The sequence below is a fragment of the Chelonoidis abingdonii genome, chromosome 10 (genome assembly GCF_003597395.2).
Source record: "Chelonoidis abingdonii isolate Lonesome George chromosome 10, CheloAbing_2.0, whole genome shotgun sequence".
Taxonomy (NCBI): domain Eukaryota; kingdom Metazoa; phylum Chordata; order Testudines; family Testudinidae; genus Chelonoidis; species Chelonoidis abingdonii.
Window position 1 is genome coordinate 59,102,732 of NC_133778.1, and position 16,785 is coordinate 59,119,516.

The 16,785-nt window shown below is 40.7% G+C and overlaps 1 protein-coding gene across 1 annotated transcript in view; it reads left to right on the forward strand.

Moving 5' to 3' along the window:
- LRP1B (LDL receptor related protein 1B) overlaps positions 1 to 16,785 on the forward strand; it is a 1,355,016-nt gene that overhangs the window by 393,559 nt on the left and 944,672 nt on the right.

A 16,785-nucleotide genomic window follows, 5' to 3' on the forward strand; every position in this document is an offset into this window, starting at 1 on the left:
GATACTGTGATTCTCTATGTGAATCAGATCTGATGGTTCACTTGTAGAGTGTGTTGAGTTTCTTGAAGCTTGGTAGCACACAATTTGAGGTGGGGTGGGGTTTTTTGTTTTTGGTGGGGATTGTTTTTCTGTTTTGTTTCCCCTTTGTAATTTTTTTTTGTTTATTTTGTAATCAGAACAGATTCAGGCTGCAGAGCTGGCCTAAAGGAGAAATGTCAGTGTAACTCATGTGCATTGAAGGACTTGTTCTTAGAGAATTGCATCTCTGTTGAACAGCTCACATGGAGCTCTACAAAAACCGATTACAGTCAAGATCTGACAATCATTTGAATCTCTGTGCATGTCACAATTGTCCTAGATCAGAGCTGACAGAAAAGTCTCTAGCTATGTGGAAACAGATATCAAGTCGTTCAAGCAGTCTTCCCAGTTGTTAAACACAGATACATTTTAAATCACTTTAGGTCAGGGGAAAGAACATTGCAAGAAAGCAGGATGACAACTAGGTGAAAAATGAGAGAGCTAAAAAAGCTGATTGAAAAACTTCAGGTTCCCTTCAAGCATCAGTAACTACAAAAGCATTTGGCTTTCCTACTAACTAATGCAGCTGCTTGTGACAATAGAGCTTCTAGCACGCACCTGGCTTTAGAAATGTTCATCCTGAGAGACTGAACACTGGTTAACAGCATTATCAGTAACAATTGGTTTTGAAGGAAGAATTGAATGCTTGAATAAACTGAAGACATATACAGGTATCAGCAGTGATAATCTAGTTCTTGAATGTGCAGTGCACTGTAGTATTCTAGGAGAGAACATGATCAAAGTTTTGCAATGGTAAGATTATGTTGTCTTCTTGGCATCATAACAGGGCTGAAATAAGTCCTATTGAGACCTTGTAAAATCAACAAAACAGCCCTTCCTACACCTCGAAAAGATTATGCAATATGCGCATTTTTACAAAGTTTGCTTTTGTTGGAGGTCTCTGAGAGCTGTGGGCAACCAAGCCCTGTGATTTACATTGTCTACAGATGCCATACAGGAGGACTATGCATATTACTTTTAAAAAAATGAATAGTTAGAATGTTTATAAATAATTGCATCTACAGGGAGATACTAAAGGAAAAAAGTGTGCCCTTCCAACCATTTTCAAAACTTGGGTGGGGGGGCCCTCCCATGATGCCTTTCCATCTTATGCACTGTTGCGCCTTCAAGACGAAAACTGGTCTCCTCTCTTGAAAGGAACGGTCTCTGGTATGTTTATCATACCCAGGCCTTTTGCTCTTCCTGAGTAATCTTTAGGTTTTCTCTAGCAAGGGCTAAGAGAATGTCTGGGGTGTTTTGTTAGGTTGCTTACAAAGTCCAACAGAATGTTATTTCCTGAGAGGGTGTAAAACCCCTCCCATTGTTGCTTCAACTCAACTGTAAATGCCCTTAACCTCGTGGACCATACACAAGTTTCAAAGGGTGAAAACCCTTAAACTGGGATGTGGTACAATGCCCTGTAAGCAAAAGAGCAACTGCTGCGCACTAGTCCCAGTCGTTGGAGTATTCATTAACGAATATAACGGATCCATTGGCCCCAAGTTCATTAAACCTTTCGACCAGCCATTGGTTTTGATGGTGGTATGGGGTGGCAACCAAGTGGGATTCACCCAGAGTTTCCCAACGGTCTTTCATGGTACCATGCCAGGAAATTAGATCCTGATCTGTAAGGAATATCGGAGGGCCAAACCTACCTGGCGAAATGTCTTGTTAGGGCCTGGCACACCACTTTAGCTCGGTTTGCCTAAGAGCGACTTGCTTCGGGCCATTCGGGTAGCAAAGTCCACGAAAGTCAAGTACGTACTGCTTTTCCTCCATGGGTGTCCTTTTCTTGGGAAAGGACCCAGAATATCCACAGCTACTCGCTGAAATGGACCTTCATTATGGGGGTGGCTGGAAGAGGGTACCTTGACCAGATCTTGGGGGCTTTCCCCATCTTGGCAACATCACAAGACTGGAATGACTGGGCACTTCCTTGCCCAGGCCCCTCCAGTGGAAGGACCTTCCCAACCTGTCTTAGGTTCTGATTCACTGCCCAAGCAATTGACAACTGGGATGATCATGGGCTAAGCTTAGAGCTTCCCCCGGTACTAGTTGGAACACTACCGTTTTGTGCGGCTTGCCATTCTTCCTGGTGTCCACCGAAAGAATTTCCTTGTATAAAGTCCTTGGTCTATAACAACCCGGGAATCTGTGAAGAAAGCTTGAGAGGCAGTGGTTGCTCCGTGCGCCACCTTAAGCTTTCTGAAGGTTGTCATCTGCTTCCTGCTTCAGTCTGAGCTGTTCGCCTTGAGGCTGGGGACACAAGTTCTTCTCAGACTGTGGACTCGGCTTGGTCCCTCTGGAAGCAGATTGTAAGGTGCTGGCTGGGGTTGTTTCTGTTCAGGTGAAACCGCTCTCAGCTGCACGCTGGTGCACCTGGTGGAAGTCAGGCTCTGGCTGAGCTCTTCGGGATGGTTTCTGTTGTTCTGCCAGTTTCAAGGCTCGTTGGTCCCTTCTGGCGTTTGGGCTTGAAGATGGTGGTTGCAACTTGCTGGTGTATGGTGTTGGTGCTGGTTGCCTGTTCCAGTTCGGGCCTGGGATGGAGGTGCTGTGGCTGGTTCAGCCGTTGTCATGGGAAATCCGGGTCCCACTATCGGTCTGGGTCTCTGGTAAACAGATGGTTTCTCTGTGGAACGGCTCAGAACAGGAAATGGGTCTGGAAGCTTGCCTGGTTAGGCTACGCACTGTAACCATTCCCGACTACTCCTTGGCCCGCTTTACTTGGTTGGCCAAGTCTTACCCCCAGTAGCATGGGAATGGAATATTGTATAGACTGCAAAAGTCCACACGCATTCCTGACCAGCCTTTGTACTGGACAGGCAGTTCAGCTGTGGCCAAGTCACAGCTTGTGACATGAAGTAACAGCCTATTACTTTGTTTTCTTTTGTACTTACAGACTTTTAGTAGAATATTTGAGATAAGATGGAGTTAGAAGAAAAGCTTGTTTACCCACAGCCGAGGAAACAACAAAGACCCTGAGTACACAAATTCCCGCCCCTGACTTTTAAAAAAATCCAGTTCTCTGATTGGTCCTCTGGTCAGGTGTTTGGTTCCCCCTTTGTTCACCCTTTACAGGTAAAAGAAAATTAACCCTTACCTATCTACTTATGACACTATAGCATTTGTAAAGTTCTGCACACATGGTCTCTAGGCTCAAGTATGCCCTACAAACTTTTGTCTGCATCGCTGTGTCAGTCAGGGATGTGAAAAAGTCCATATCCCTGACTGGCATAGCTGTGTTAGCAAAACGCCCTGTGCAGATAAAGCCATAGTGGCAAATGTCCTTTTGCCAGTACAGTTTATGTTGCTTGAGGAGGTGGATTAATTATTCTGGCAAAGTATCTTATGTCAATATAAGCTGCGACTCGACCTGTGGGCTCTGCTGGTATAGTTGTATTTTCAAAGCCTTTCTAGTCAAGCCTAACCCTAAAATCCAAGCATATGCTTGAGACGTAGCCCAAAGAGCCCTCATCTTGCCCCCATTTTACTTTCTATTTTTTTTTAAATCATGTTTCTTCCCTCTCCTCTGATTGATGCAGTCTATATAATAGATGTTATAATTGACACACATGTTCTCTCTCTCTCACACACACACACCAGACAAAACTCAGACAGGAGTGAGAGGGATATTAGAAATAATGCTGAACATAAACTTAATGGGTTTTGAAGGTGAGGAGGAGGTGGGAAACCAACAAAACCGAATAAAAACTTCAGCAAATGGAAAATGAAAAAATAAAACAAGCCACAAGCATTGCGCTATAATTAAAGACAGAAGTCACTCCGCGAGTTGCTTGTACTTTATTAGATGTCTCTCCCAGCTATTACTAGTATCTATATGTAATACCAGTGGGTGAGAGAAAAAAGCAGTGAAAACTTGTGACGTTCACAATCTCTTCTGGGATTATAGTGCAGAGGGACTTAATGAAACTGATGTAGGTAGTGATGTGAAGCTGGTGGGAAAGGTGAAGTCTTGATGGTAAATGGCATTTTAAAGGAAGAGAAAAGTGAAATGTAAAAAGAAATGGCAAGATTAGAGAAAATGAGTCAGATTGACAGTAGTATAGAGCACAGGGAATAAAAAGGAGGTACATGCCCACGTGCACCTGTGAAATAAACTGGGTTTGATTGCTGAAGGTTATTTGGTGTGGGATTTTATCTCCACGAATCCAAAGGATGCTAATTATTAAAATTAGAAGAAATGAGGATAGCCACATGGAAACATTATCCTATGACCAACACTGTTAACAACAACACCATATACAAATCCAACAGATCATCCCATATGCAGGAATAAGATTGAGGGTGAGAATTATACCGTGATCTAATAAATTACCTACAAACTGCCCATGCAGTAGCAGACGAGGGAATTCTGCACAGCAGACCAAACATTAATTCCTTTATCCCCAAGACACAGCCACTCTTCAAGCAAAGACAGTTTTAGCTGCAGCAGAATTGTATAAAGGGCAGGTTACCAATTTTCACATGGTAAATAAGCACCCCAACTTCACAATAAGCCGAAAATCAAGCTAATCCCATTTCAAAACAAGCCAGTCCTTAAGAATCCCAACATTCTATGTGACGAAACTTCCCCCCAGAGTGCAGTCTGGGACTCTAGTGGGCCCGCTGTGCACCCCTGACTCTTTTTTCCCCCTTGCCCCTGCTTGCCCCCCCCTCACCCCTGCTTCCCGGGAGCTGATCAAAAAAAAAAAAAAGCAACAAGCTACAAGCCAAAAACTAGCCAACAAGCCACTCACAGGCCAATGAAGCCGAAAACAAGCCAAATTTCTGTGTGGGGTGTGGTTTTGGTTTTTTGTTGTTGCAGGTTTGGCGTGTCTGGGCAGGTGTTGCAGGAAAGATAACATGAGGTTTGTACCTACTTTTCAAATGGTACAACAATATGAAAGAGAATCTCTGCTACTTTTACAGATCCAGACTAACACGGCTACCCCTCTGATAATATGAAAGAAGCATTTGAATATTTAATAAATGTTCTAGAGTCTTCATGTTAAACCAGTCAAAGTGTTGGCAGTGGATTTGTAGCATGTTAATGGTTCAATATGCAGACTTCATACAAAATTCCTGCTTGGACTAATTTTTAGAGGGGGGAAAAAAGGATTTTGGAAACTCAAGGCAAGATTTTAAAATAAATATGGGTATCTAAAGTTAGAAGCCAAAGTCTATTGGGTTTTATGGAAGCTATTGAATGCTCAGCACTTAGGAAAATCAGGCAACTTACCTAGGCTCTGTAAAAGCAGCAGAGAATCCTGTGGCACCTTATAGACTAACAGACGTTTTGGAGCGTGAGCTTTCGTGGGTGAATACCCACTTCATCAGACGCAGGTAGTGGAAATTTCCAGGGGTAGGTATATATAAGCTAGCAAGCAAGCTAGAGATAACGAGGTTAGTTCAATCAGGGAGGATGAGGCCCTGTTCTAGCAGTTGAGGTGTGAAGAACCAGGAGTAGAAACTGGTCGTAATGGCAAGCCATTCACAGCGTTAGTCCAAGCGGATGTGTCAAATTTGCAGATGAAAATGAAGCCAGCAGTTTCTCTTTGAAGCTGCCTGAAGTTTTTGCTGGCAGGAATGCCACCTTAAGGCTGCTAATATTGGCCAGGAGGTTGAAGTGCTCTCGCTACATTGGGATTGCCATCCTGATATCTATTTGTGTCCATTATCCTTTTCCGTAGTGACTGTCCAGTTGGCCGAATGTATCAAGCAAGGGGCAGTCTGCATATGAGGCATATATTACATGTGGATGTGCAGGTAATGAACCGGTGATGTGGCTGATCTGATTAGGTCCTGTGAGGTTGCTGGTGTAGAATGTGGGCAGAGTTGGCATCGAGGTTGTTTAGATGGTCTGACGGGAGTTACTATGGTGTGGGTGCATTGCTGGTGAGAATGATGTTTCAGGTTGTCAGGTGTCTGGGCAAGGATCCTGCCACTCAAGGCCTGTGAAAGTGGGATCATTGTCCAGAGTTGTAGATCCTGATGAAGCAGTTGAGGGGTTTAGCTGGGGCTGATGTGATGGCCAGTGGAGTCCTGTTGTTTCTCTTGGTTGCTTGCAGTAAGAAGCTTCTGGGTACACGCTGGCCTGTTGTCGTTAACCCTGAAATTCCTCGTGCGGGTATTGTAGTTTTGAGAGTTGCTTGTGGAATTGAGGTGTTGTCTCGTCTGAGGGTTAAGCAGATGCGTGACCTCAGTGCTTTGCTGGAACAATGGATCGTGTGAGTGGTGCCCAGGAGGAAGGCTGGAGCAGAAGTAGGTCATTAGCGGTCGTAGGTTTCGATTAGGTGGTGTAATGTGACCATCACTTATTCACGGTGCTAAAGTACCTCCCGTGTAGATGGGTCCAGTGCAGGTTGATGGTGGGGTGGAAGTTGTTGAAATCGTGGGAATTTTCCAGAGTCTCCGTTCCCATGGGTCCAGATAAGGAAATTCATCAATTCAGCGGAGATATAAAAGGGCGGAGTGGACCCTACGCTAGATGAAAGGGCCCCATCCTCCTGATTGAACTAACTCGTTATCTCTACTCTGTGCTAGTATAATATAAACCTACCCTAAATTCCCACTACCGCATTCTGATGAAGTGGGTATTCGACCCACGAAAGCTCACGCTCCAAAAATGTCTGTTAGCTATAAAGGTCCACAGGAGTCTCTGCTGCTTTACAAGATCCAGACTAACATGGCTAACCTCAGCGAACTACCTAGCTCAATAGCCCTATTTGTAATCTACTTTAGGCTCCTGTTTTAAGAAATCTTGCTTCAGAGAATACTGTTGCATTTCCAAGGCAACATACTCAACAGAATCTATTGTGCACAAGATGGTCCCAAACTGATTAGTCAACGTTAATGGAAGCTTGATCACTGATTGAAAACATGTTCAATCCCATCCTCTGTGGACCTATAATAAACCATTTACCACTGTGTAATGTAACACACTGCTGTCTCCCCATCCACCGAGCAGGAGGAAGCCAATTTCTTCCCCATCACACAGCATCTGTCAGCAAATAGAAATGGCTTTAAAATTCTAGTTGAGATTTTTCAGTTAGTGCAAGATCAGATACATTTCATTTCCTCAGTTCGCTTTCTGAGTGGTGTCACGACAAAAATTGTCATGGGTACAGTCCCTAATAACTTTAATTGTTCCAAAGCTACATGTATAGATGTCGCTAATTAAAATCCAATAATATTATCAATAGTTTTCAGATTACGATTTTTTCTACAGGCAGGGGGGCTGGAACACATGTTATAGGAGGGTGCTGAAGACAGAACCAAACTGTAAATCCGGTATATCGAGGAAACCACTCAAGCCACACCCTAGCACCTCTAGTTCCAGCACCATGCTTACAGGGCAATTCTGTCGGTTATTCCCCATCCGATTTGGAATAGTGATACGTTAGCAACAGTTGAATCATGGTGCGCAAAGCATCAACAAATCACTGCTGAAGTAAAAAGCCCCCTAACCCACTCTCACCAACCTCTGCCATAATATCCTAATCAATAAATAGTCAAGTTCAATGAATTTCTGTTTAAATCAGAAAATATCGCTTCAAGATCTCAACTAACTTTTAAAAGGCCAGTTGATTTGCTTTCCAAAACCATCTCTAGCTTGCTTGCTAGCATATATATACCTACCCCTGGAAATTTCCACTACCTGCATCTGATGAAGTGGGTATTCACCCACGAAAGCTCACGCTCCAAAATGTCTGTTAGTCTATAAGGTGCCACAGGAGTCTCTGCTGCTTTTACAGATCCAGACTAACATGGCTACCCCTCTGATACTTACCTAGGCTCATAAGTCCCTATTTTGTATCTATTTTAGGCTCCTGTTTTTAAAAATCTTGCCTTCAGAGAATACTGTTGCATTTCCAAAGTGGCACATACTCTAACAGAATCTATGTGTGCACCAAGATGGTCCCAGAACTGATGTAGTCAAACGTTATGAAGGTCTTGGATCACCTGGAGTGAAAAACATGTGTCAATCCATCTCTCTGTGGACCTATAATAAACCATTTACCACATGTATGTAAACACTTACTGTCTGTCTCCTCCATCCACCTTAGCAGGAGGGAGCCAGATTTCTTCCCCATCAGCCAGCATCTGTCAGCAAATATGATGAATGGCTTTTTAACATTCTATGTTGAGATTTTTTCAGTTAGTGCAGATCAGATACTTTTCAGTTTTCCTCATTTCTCTTTCTGAGTTGGTTGTCTCTGACAAAGATTGTCATGGGGTACTAGTCCCTATTTTAACTTTAATTGTCCAAAGCTACATGTATAGATGTTCGCTAATTAAAATTCCAATATATTATCAATAGTTTCAGATTACATTTTTTTCTTACAGGCAGGGGGGCTGGAACAATGTGTATAGTGAGGGTGCTGAGAGACATTGAACCAAACTGTAAATCCTGTATATGATGGAAACCACTTCAAGCCACACCCTAGCACCTCTAGTTCCAGCACCTATGCTTACAGGTGCAATTCTGTGGTTATTCCCCATGCACCATATTTGGAAGTAGTGACTACTGTTATCAATCAGTGAATCATGGTGCAAAGCACAAGCAAATCACTGGCTGAAGTAAAAAGCCCCCTAACTCCACCCACCAACCTCTGCCATGATATCCTAATAGTAAATAGTTCAAGTTCAATGAATTTCTGTTTAATCAGAAAATAGTCCTTCAAGTATCTCTAGCTACTTGTTAAAAGGCCAGTTGATTTTGCTTTTTATCCAAAACCTACATACATAATGCTTCTGATGAAAACCAAGTCCTCCCTATCCTTCCAAATTGAACCTAAGGTTCTAAGTGGAAAATCCAAAAAATTACAGAGACAATGAGGGTGAGGTCATCTCTTTTATTGAACCAACTTCTGTTGGTGATAAAGAGAGCCTGAGAGCTTATGTTTCTCACCAAGAGAAGATGAGACAATAAAAGATATTACCTCACTCAGCTCCTCTCTCTCGTATCCTGTGATCAAAATGACTACAACTGCACACGAATCCAACAAATCGTGCTCTGTGCAAGAGTAATGTTGAGTGTGAGATTACTACACCATGATCTCATGCTTAGCATCTATTTTAAAAAAAAAGTGTTCAGAAAGTATGCCCAGGCTAACACCACTGACTGTCAGAAAGAGGAGAGTGAAGTGTAGAGAATGATTTGAGTGCTAAAGCAGCACTTTAAAGTGTTTTGTTTTTTGTAAAAATAAAGCCCAAAAGGCTGAGATAGAGAGATGGGAAGAGGGCCCCCACCGCACACTCACTTTTTTTTCCACCATAAAAGCATCTAAAGGAAAATAGAGAAGAGGGAGAGATTGAAAACATCACTCTTAAAGTGTTTGTTGTAGTAAAGTGTTCCAGAGACTGAGAATATGCTTTTCTTGTGAGTTGTTGTTTGTTTTTTTTTTAAATGATCTGTAGCATCACTCAGAAAGGCTTTTGTGAGCAAAAAGCAAGGTAAAAGTTAAACACTTTCCTCCACAGTTTACTTGTAATTTTATATAAGTGAGAAAAGCAGGTCAGAGACCAGGAGAGAGAAATCTCTGATTTCTTTTAAAATTGCAACAAAGTTTGGTAATGCAAAAAACATGATTGTGAAAGAAGATAAAAAGACAAAGCTCATCCCAGCTACTTTTAGCAATTTTTTGAGTGCTATGGATTTGTCAAAATTTTTCACTACTCACAAATCCATAGAGAAATAACCCTTTTTTTACAGGTTAACAATTATACAGCCCCTTTCTCATTCTGGTCTCCATTTTCCCCCCACAGACTAAAAAGCAATTTTCATAGGCAAAAAGCTCTGTTTTCACACAAGAATACTCACAAAACAGAAATGGATAGTTTGGCGCAGTGTTAATTCCTACATGGTCAGTAGATTCCATAATACCAAGCTCACTTGAGTTGGAGTGCATGCTGCTAAATTTTGGAATGCCCGAAAGAATCATCTTGTTGATCCTCTCTAAGTTTGTCTTGTGCACAGAAGTGTGATCATAGCAGTCAGGAATCTGTTAATTCTCATTTCATTTTGGAGTATTTTTTTTTTATTATTTTCTTGGATAGCTCCACTCCAATGCTGATCAACTCTGATCTAAGAGACTTTTAAACCTTGAGAGAATAGATGTGACAAAGAATGTTTTTGATTTTTTGCTTATGTATAAAGTAAACTCATGAAAGCTTGGAGCAAATGTTGGCAGAGATACATTGAGTTGCCATGTAAAATGCCAATATATACTTATTAAATCACCTGCTAGGATCATGCGGAAATTCCTTGGCCCCTCCACTTTCGTTACACCCCATGTAAACTTTTACCCTTTCTTCTGAAACATCCATCATTAGCTGCTGCTGGAAACAAGACATTGGGGGAGAGGGGGCAGGGAGAAATATTCCTAATTCTTGGTATCTCATAATCTGCTAGTTTGCAAGCACTAGAAGTGAATGAAATAATTACACTACTCAAGTGCTCCTTCCTTAGTTGTTTTCCTTCTGAACTGAACTAACGTTGAAAGATGCAAAATGTCTTTTTTTAATTAATCTGGCCATCATATGAGCATAAAATCATTCATTTGCATGCCATATAGTCAGAACTCGAAGTGTCCCACTGTTGTTCCATCTCCAGAATGTACTGCATACATTTTTCTGTGTCCAGTGAAATGGGGAGTGAAACACAGTAGGAAAAAATTCTACAGCTTAATTATGAAACTACATGTTTACCATGCTGCCTTCATTTAATATTCTCAGTTGATTTATAATTAAGCTTGCCTAAGGTTTGTAAACAGGAAAATCTGGAGAATATTTGTTTTTAAAAAAATAAGCAAACTTACCAGCTAGGTGAGTTTCCCTAAGTTTTCCCAGCTCTAGTAAATAGCAAAGAGATATTCATTCTAATTCTCTTTAGGAACAACTGCCAGTCATGAGAGATGTACCTTCGTAACACAGACTGCTGCAGCTGCCCACAGAGATTTCAGAAACCTAACTGGTGGTGGCAATTTGCCTATGCAAGGTTCTAATATTTAGTTATTGAACTATTTTGCATGAGGAAAAGAACATATTTTATAGATGTTGTGTTCCATCATAGATCTGAGCAATTCTCACATAACCTTCGGTATTATCACTCCTGATTGTATATATTTCAACACTGCCATATAATACAGTATTACCCTAAGTATTAATTCTGGAAATGTGATATTAGTTGAACTCATAAAGTTATAGCACTTGGATTCAGGTGTTCTTAAACATTAAAAGAAAAATGTTTATAGAAACTTTCTATTTATTTTTTAAACATTTACATTTTAGTTTCCTGAATGGGAAGCAACATAATCTTGTCTTCACTGAGCAAATTTTACAAATCGTTCAGCTTCTAATGTCAGCAATACTAAGAGCATTATGTAATTGAGACAGCAGCTTCTGTTTACATTTTATTGTAAGGATACCCGGTGACAGGGTACTGGGCAAAGGGGTGTTGATTCAGCCTGTATTTAGGGGAATACATTAGAACTGGCTGGAGATAACCTGACCCTAATTGGGGAAGCAGAGACAGCTGTCACCTAATTAATCTGGGTCTGTATAAGAGCCTCTGGGAAAGGAAGTCAAAGGGGAGCAGAAAGAAAGAGAAAAATGCAGGGAGAGGAAGCAGGGAGGTAACTCTTCCCTCCTGCCTGCGTATCGTGAAGGGCCAACTGTACATGGTGAAACAGAAGTGAGAATAAGCCAATGAATAAACTGCAACAGTGGTTACTAACTCCAGGATCTCAGAGTGACTTTGTAAACCTAGCAGATGCAGGGGCCCTGCCATGCTCTGCTATATACCTCAACACAATGAACCGCTAATCATAAAGAAGACAAAAAAGAGTATATAGGCAGAATAATATTGACAATGCTGGAATACACTCAGATGCCTTTCATGGTTATCAGAAATGTCTGCTGTGCTACAATATTTAATCAACCACAAAAGTTGTTTATTACTCCAGTACCATGAGCACTGTCCCTTTTTATATACTGTCAGTTTAGTTCAAACCATTCCACTCATAACTTGCAAGTGACGTATATGTGGCCCTACTCAAGATGCCTAAATTACAACACTTATGCTGAGTCACAGTGAGCCTACCCACTTACAGGTCCCATTCATTCTTGTTTTCTGTTCTTCACTCTATCTATCTAAATTTTTAAAAAAGTATCACTGAGGGAAAATGTAAAGCAAGTTCAGCTCTGACACCTAACCAAAGGGATTGAGAAATACTATAGCAGAATGGCTAAGCAAATTGTTGTTTGTCTGTAGTTCCGCATGTGTGATTGTCTTTCTCTTGGATGGTGCAGTTATACTCCATCTAAGAGAAAGGAGCCATTACCTTTTTAAAAAACTCTATTTATCCTTTTGTAAATTGCAAGAAAATTCATGGTTATGACACTGCATTTTAGCATGAAATAGCAGAACAATTTACACATTCATTCACTATACAGTATAAGGAGCCACTTCTTAAAAGTAAGTTACAAGTTTTTTCTGTTAATTTAAGAAAATAATTAAATAAGGGTAATTGACTTCAGTGCAAATTTTTGTGGGTGTGGAAGTCCATTCACAATTAACTAGAATTCTTTGAGGGGGTCAACAAGCATGTGGATAAGGGAGATCCAGTGGTTATGGTGTACTTAGATTTTCAAAAAGCCTTTGACAAGATCCCTCACCAAAGGCTCTTAAGCAAAATAAGCTGTCATGGGATAAGAGGGAAGGTCCTTTCATGGATCAGTAACTCATTAAAAGATAAGAAACAAAGGGTAGGAATAAATGGTCAGTTCTCAGAATGGAGAGAGGCAAATAGTGATTTCCTCCTGGGGTCTGTACTGGGACCAGTCCTATACAACATATTCATAAATAATCTTGAGAAAGGGGTAAACAGTGGGGTAGAAAAAATTGCAGATGATACAAAACTACTCAAGATAGTTAAGTTCAAAGCAGATTTCAAAGAGTTACAAAGGGGTCTCACAAAACTGGGTGACTGAGCAACAAACTGGCAGATGAAATTCAATGTTGATAAATACAAAGTAAAGATCTGTCGCATCTTATGCGCATTTAACATGCACGATTTCAGCTTTATGCAGTCGGCAAAAACAAAAAACCCCAAAAAACGAGAGAAAAATAACAATTTTAATACCATACCTGTAGTGCGGGCGATTGCGCCCGCCATTCAACTCAATGTAATTTTGACTATATGCAGTTTTTGCTATATACGCTAATCGTGGAACGGAACCCCAATGTAAGATGAGACTCGCCTGTAATGCACACTGGAAAACATAATCCCAACATTCCAACTATACATATAAAATGATGGGGTCTGAATTAGCTGTTACCACTCAAGAAAGGTTCAGAAAAGAGCAACAAAAATGATTACGGTTATGGAACGGCTTCTGTATGAGGAGAGATTAATAAGACTTGGAATTTTTAACTTGGAAAAGAGACGACTAAGAGGGGATATGATAGAGGTCTATAAAATCATGACTGGTGTAGAGAAAGTAAATAGGAGAAGGAGTAAATAACACTTCCCTAACACAAGAGCTAAGGGTCATCAAATGAAATTAATAGGCAGCAGGTGTAAAACAAACAAAAGGAAGTATTTCTTCACAGAACAGTCAGTCAACCTGTGGAACTCTTTGCCAGAGGATGTTGTGAAGGCCAACACTATAACAGGGTTCAAAAAAAGAACTAAATAAATACATGGAGGATAGGCCCATCACCAGCTATTAGCCAGGATGGGCAGGCATGGTATCCCTAACCTCTTTTTGCCAGAAGCTGGGAATGGGTGACATAGGATGGATCACTTAATGATTACCTGTTCCGTTCATTCCTTCTGAGGCACCTGGCATTGGCCACTGTCGGAAGACAGGGATATTGGGCTAGATGGACTTATGTTCTGAGCCGTTCTTATGTTTTTCAGCTCAATGCAGGATCAGGGCTGAAGATTCCAATTTGACAACAGAACAACAGTGTAGACTAAACTGACATACCTTTGTATCTCAAAACAAAAAGTTTAAAAAAATTATTTCCTCTTCCACATCCCCAAACCTAAGTGTAGCATTCCATCTTTTTCATCTTGGGAACCTGCAGGGCTATTTGTATTTCTTCTTTGTAGTTAATATCTTAAAAAGCCTAAATGGCTCTAACTTTGATTTCTCTGAAGAAACATTTTACTTTTATTTGTTGAAGTACTTTCATCAGTCTTGTTTTAGATAATACCTAATCCATACTGAATTCTCCTGTAACTTTTGTGATAATAGAGAGAGGTTATGAAAAAATGTCTAAATGGAAACTGAATGTTTATTCTGATGGTACAGCAGCCATCCTGTTTTTCTAAATTTTATAGTCTATACAATAAAACACTGAAACTTACAACTTTTCCCATAACCGGTCTTGAGGCTTTCTTGGATCTGATGTTTTTAAAACATAGCAACATTTCATCTGAATACATTTTAAAATATTGATGCTTGACAGCTAAACTTTACACAACATAGGGGCAGATGCTCTTAATATCTATCATAAATCCATCTGAATACACTTTACATTATAATTAACTGAAAATCTTTTAACTGCTAGGACTGTCACTGTGAAAAGATGGATTTCTTTCAATAAACTGAGTGTGCTCATAACAAAAAAGGTGCAGTTTCATTTTTTTCTCGAAGGTGGTAGAGCTTATATCTCTAATTACTGTACATATTTTGATTAAATATTCTAAAAATAGTATCCAAAATCTATTTAACAATACAAACTGGACAGTGAAAAAAGATGTCCATTTACTTCTAAAATATTTGTATAATATCGGGCTGCTAAACATAGAGCTGAGCTGGAAATGAATTTTCTGTTTTGTAGGAAATTTTGTGATTTTGAAGTATAAAGAAAACCCCCCCAAATGTCCTGTGCAACAAAATTTCTATACTTATAAAAATTTATTATGGGTCAATAGAGACTTTTAATTCCAACTTTTTTAATTTTTAAAAAAATCTCAAAAAATGTATAATGTAAAATAAACTATGAAAAAAGTAGTTTTGAAATGAAAAATTGAAATCTTCTTTTCCAACAAGAACAAAATGCAATTTTTTGGCATTTTATAAAAAGCTTCATGTTTTTTTTTCTCGAAATGAAATATTATTGAAACCTACACCTTTCCAGGAAACTTTTTGGTTTTGATTAATCATTTCCCAGAAGAAAAATATTCTGTTGCAAAATTCCAACCTATGCTAGTTATACAGATTTCTTGGATTGATCGCTACCTCAGTAGTTGAATTGGAGCTTTGACCAGGCTAGGTAGAAGGTAAACATCCTTGGGACTTGGCTGAAGGGATCATGTCCCCCTTACTCTCCTCAGGGACTTGACAGCTTATTTTCAGGTTTGGAAGCTGTCTGAGGGCTTGTCTAAACTGGCAATTTATAGTGCTGCAACTTTCTCGCTCAGGGGTGTGAAAAAACACCCTCCCCCTTGAGTGCTGCAAGTTTCAGCGCTATAATGTGCCAGTGTAATGGTGCACCAGCGCTGATAGCTATGCCCCTTGTAGAGTTTTTGTGTGTACCATGACTACCCAAGCCATGTTAAAGTGCTGCCACAGCAGTGCTGCCACAGCAGCACTTTAACGTCGCCAGTGAAGACATGCTCTGCGTTAGGCTCTGCGTGAGGCTATGTATACACTGGCAACTGAAGGACAAAACATTTGTCTTTCCGAGGTGTTAAAAAACCACACACACACAAAAGACTAAAGTTTTGCAGATGAGAAGCGTTCTCCTGCCAACAAAGCTAACACCGCTCGTTGGGGCTGGAAGTTTTTTGTTGACAGGAGAGCTGATGATCATCAGCTACACTATATGCCTTTTAGAGGGACAGCTGTACCAAGACGGCCTTGCTGCTGAACACTGCATTGTGTAGACATAGCCTCAGTCTCCATGGCTATTGACAAGCACAGGGAGTTCTAGCTGGCAGATGCCAGTTACCCATATTGGCTCATTGCTTCCCAAGGGAAGGGTATTTCTTCTTCCCAAGTATGGACACCCAGTGCTTGGTGCTCTTTCATGCTCCAATGGCCTGCAAGTTTTACTGTTTCGAATGGGGCTGCTTATATGGGTTTGGCAGCTAGATTTCCTGGTGTTCTGGGGATTTAGCCAATTGGAAGAGATATTGCCTTAGGGCAGAATTAGCACAATGTTTTGGTTGTTTTTTCATTCTCAGCACACAGGTCTGGCAGGGGAATGCAGGGATTTTTCTGTTCACTAATGTTTTTTACAGCTTTGTCCAGGGTGGGTTGTCTTTTTAGCAGATGCCTTCTGGGGAGTTGTGATTTAAGGCAGAAGGCACTGAGTCCGACCTTCTGTTTTTATTTGTGTTTGCTTTACAGTAGAATGCTGGGCCTCTATTCCTGAATCAGGGCTCTGTTATGCTAAGCACTGTTTAAACACACATCAGATAGGCAGTTTCTGTTTCAAAGAGCTTACGTCAAAGTAGCATCAAGTTATATTTTGTATTGTGTATTGCAGGGCAGGAATAGTGGCTTCAGTGTCTCAGAGTCCTGAAGCAAACCTTGTGTTCTTCATGGAGAAAGTGTCTCAGGGGATAATGGCAGCTTGTACCTCATCTCCTTATTTGGCTAATCCAGAGAGAAGGGGAGGGAATAGGTATAACCTCTCCTTACTCTGGGGACCTGGGGACCAGTTTGGGAACTGCACTTAAGCAGTTA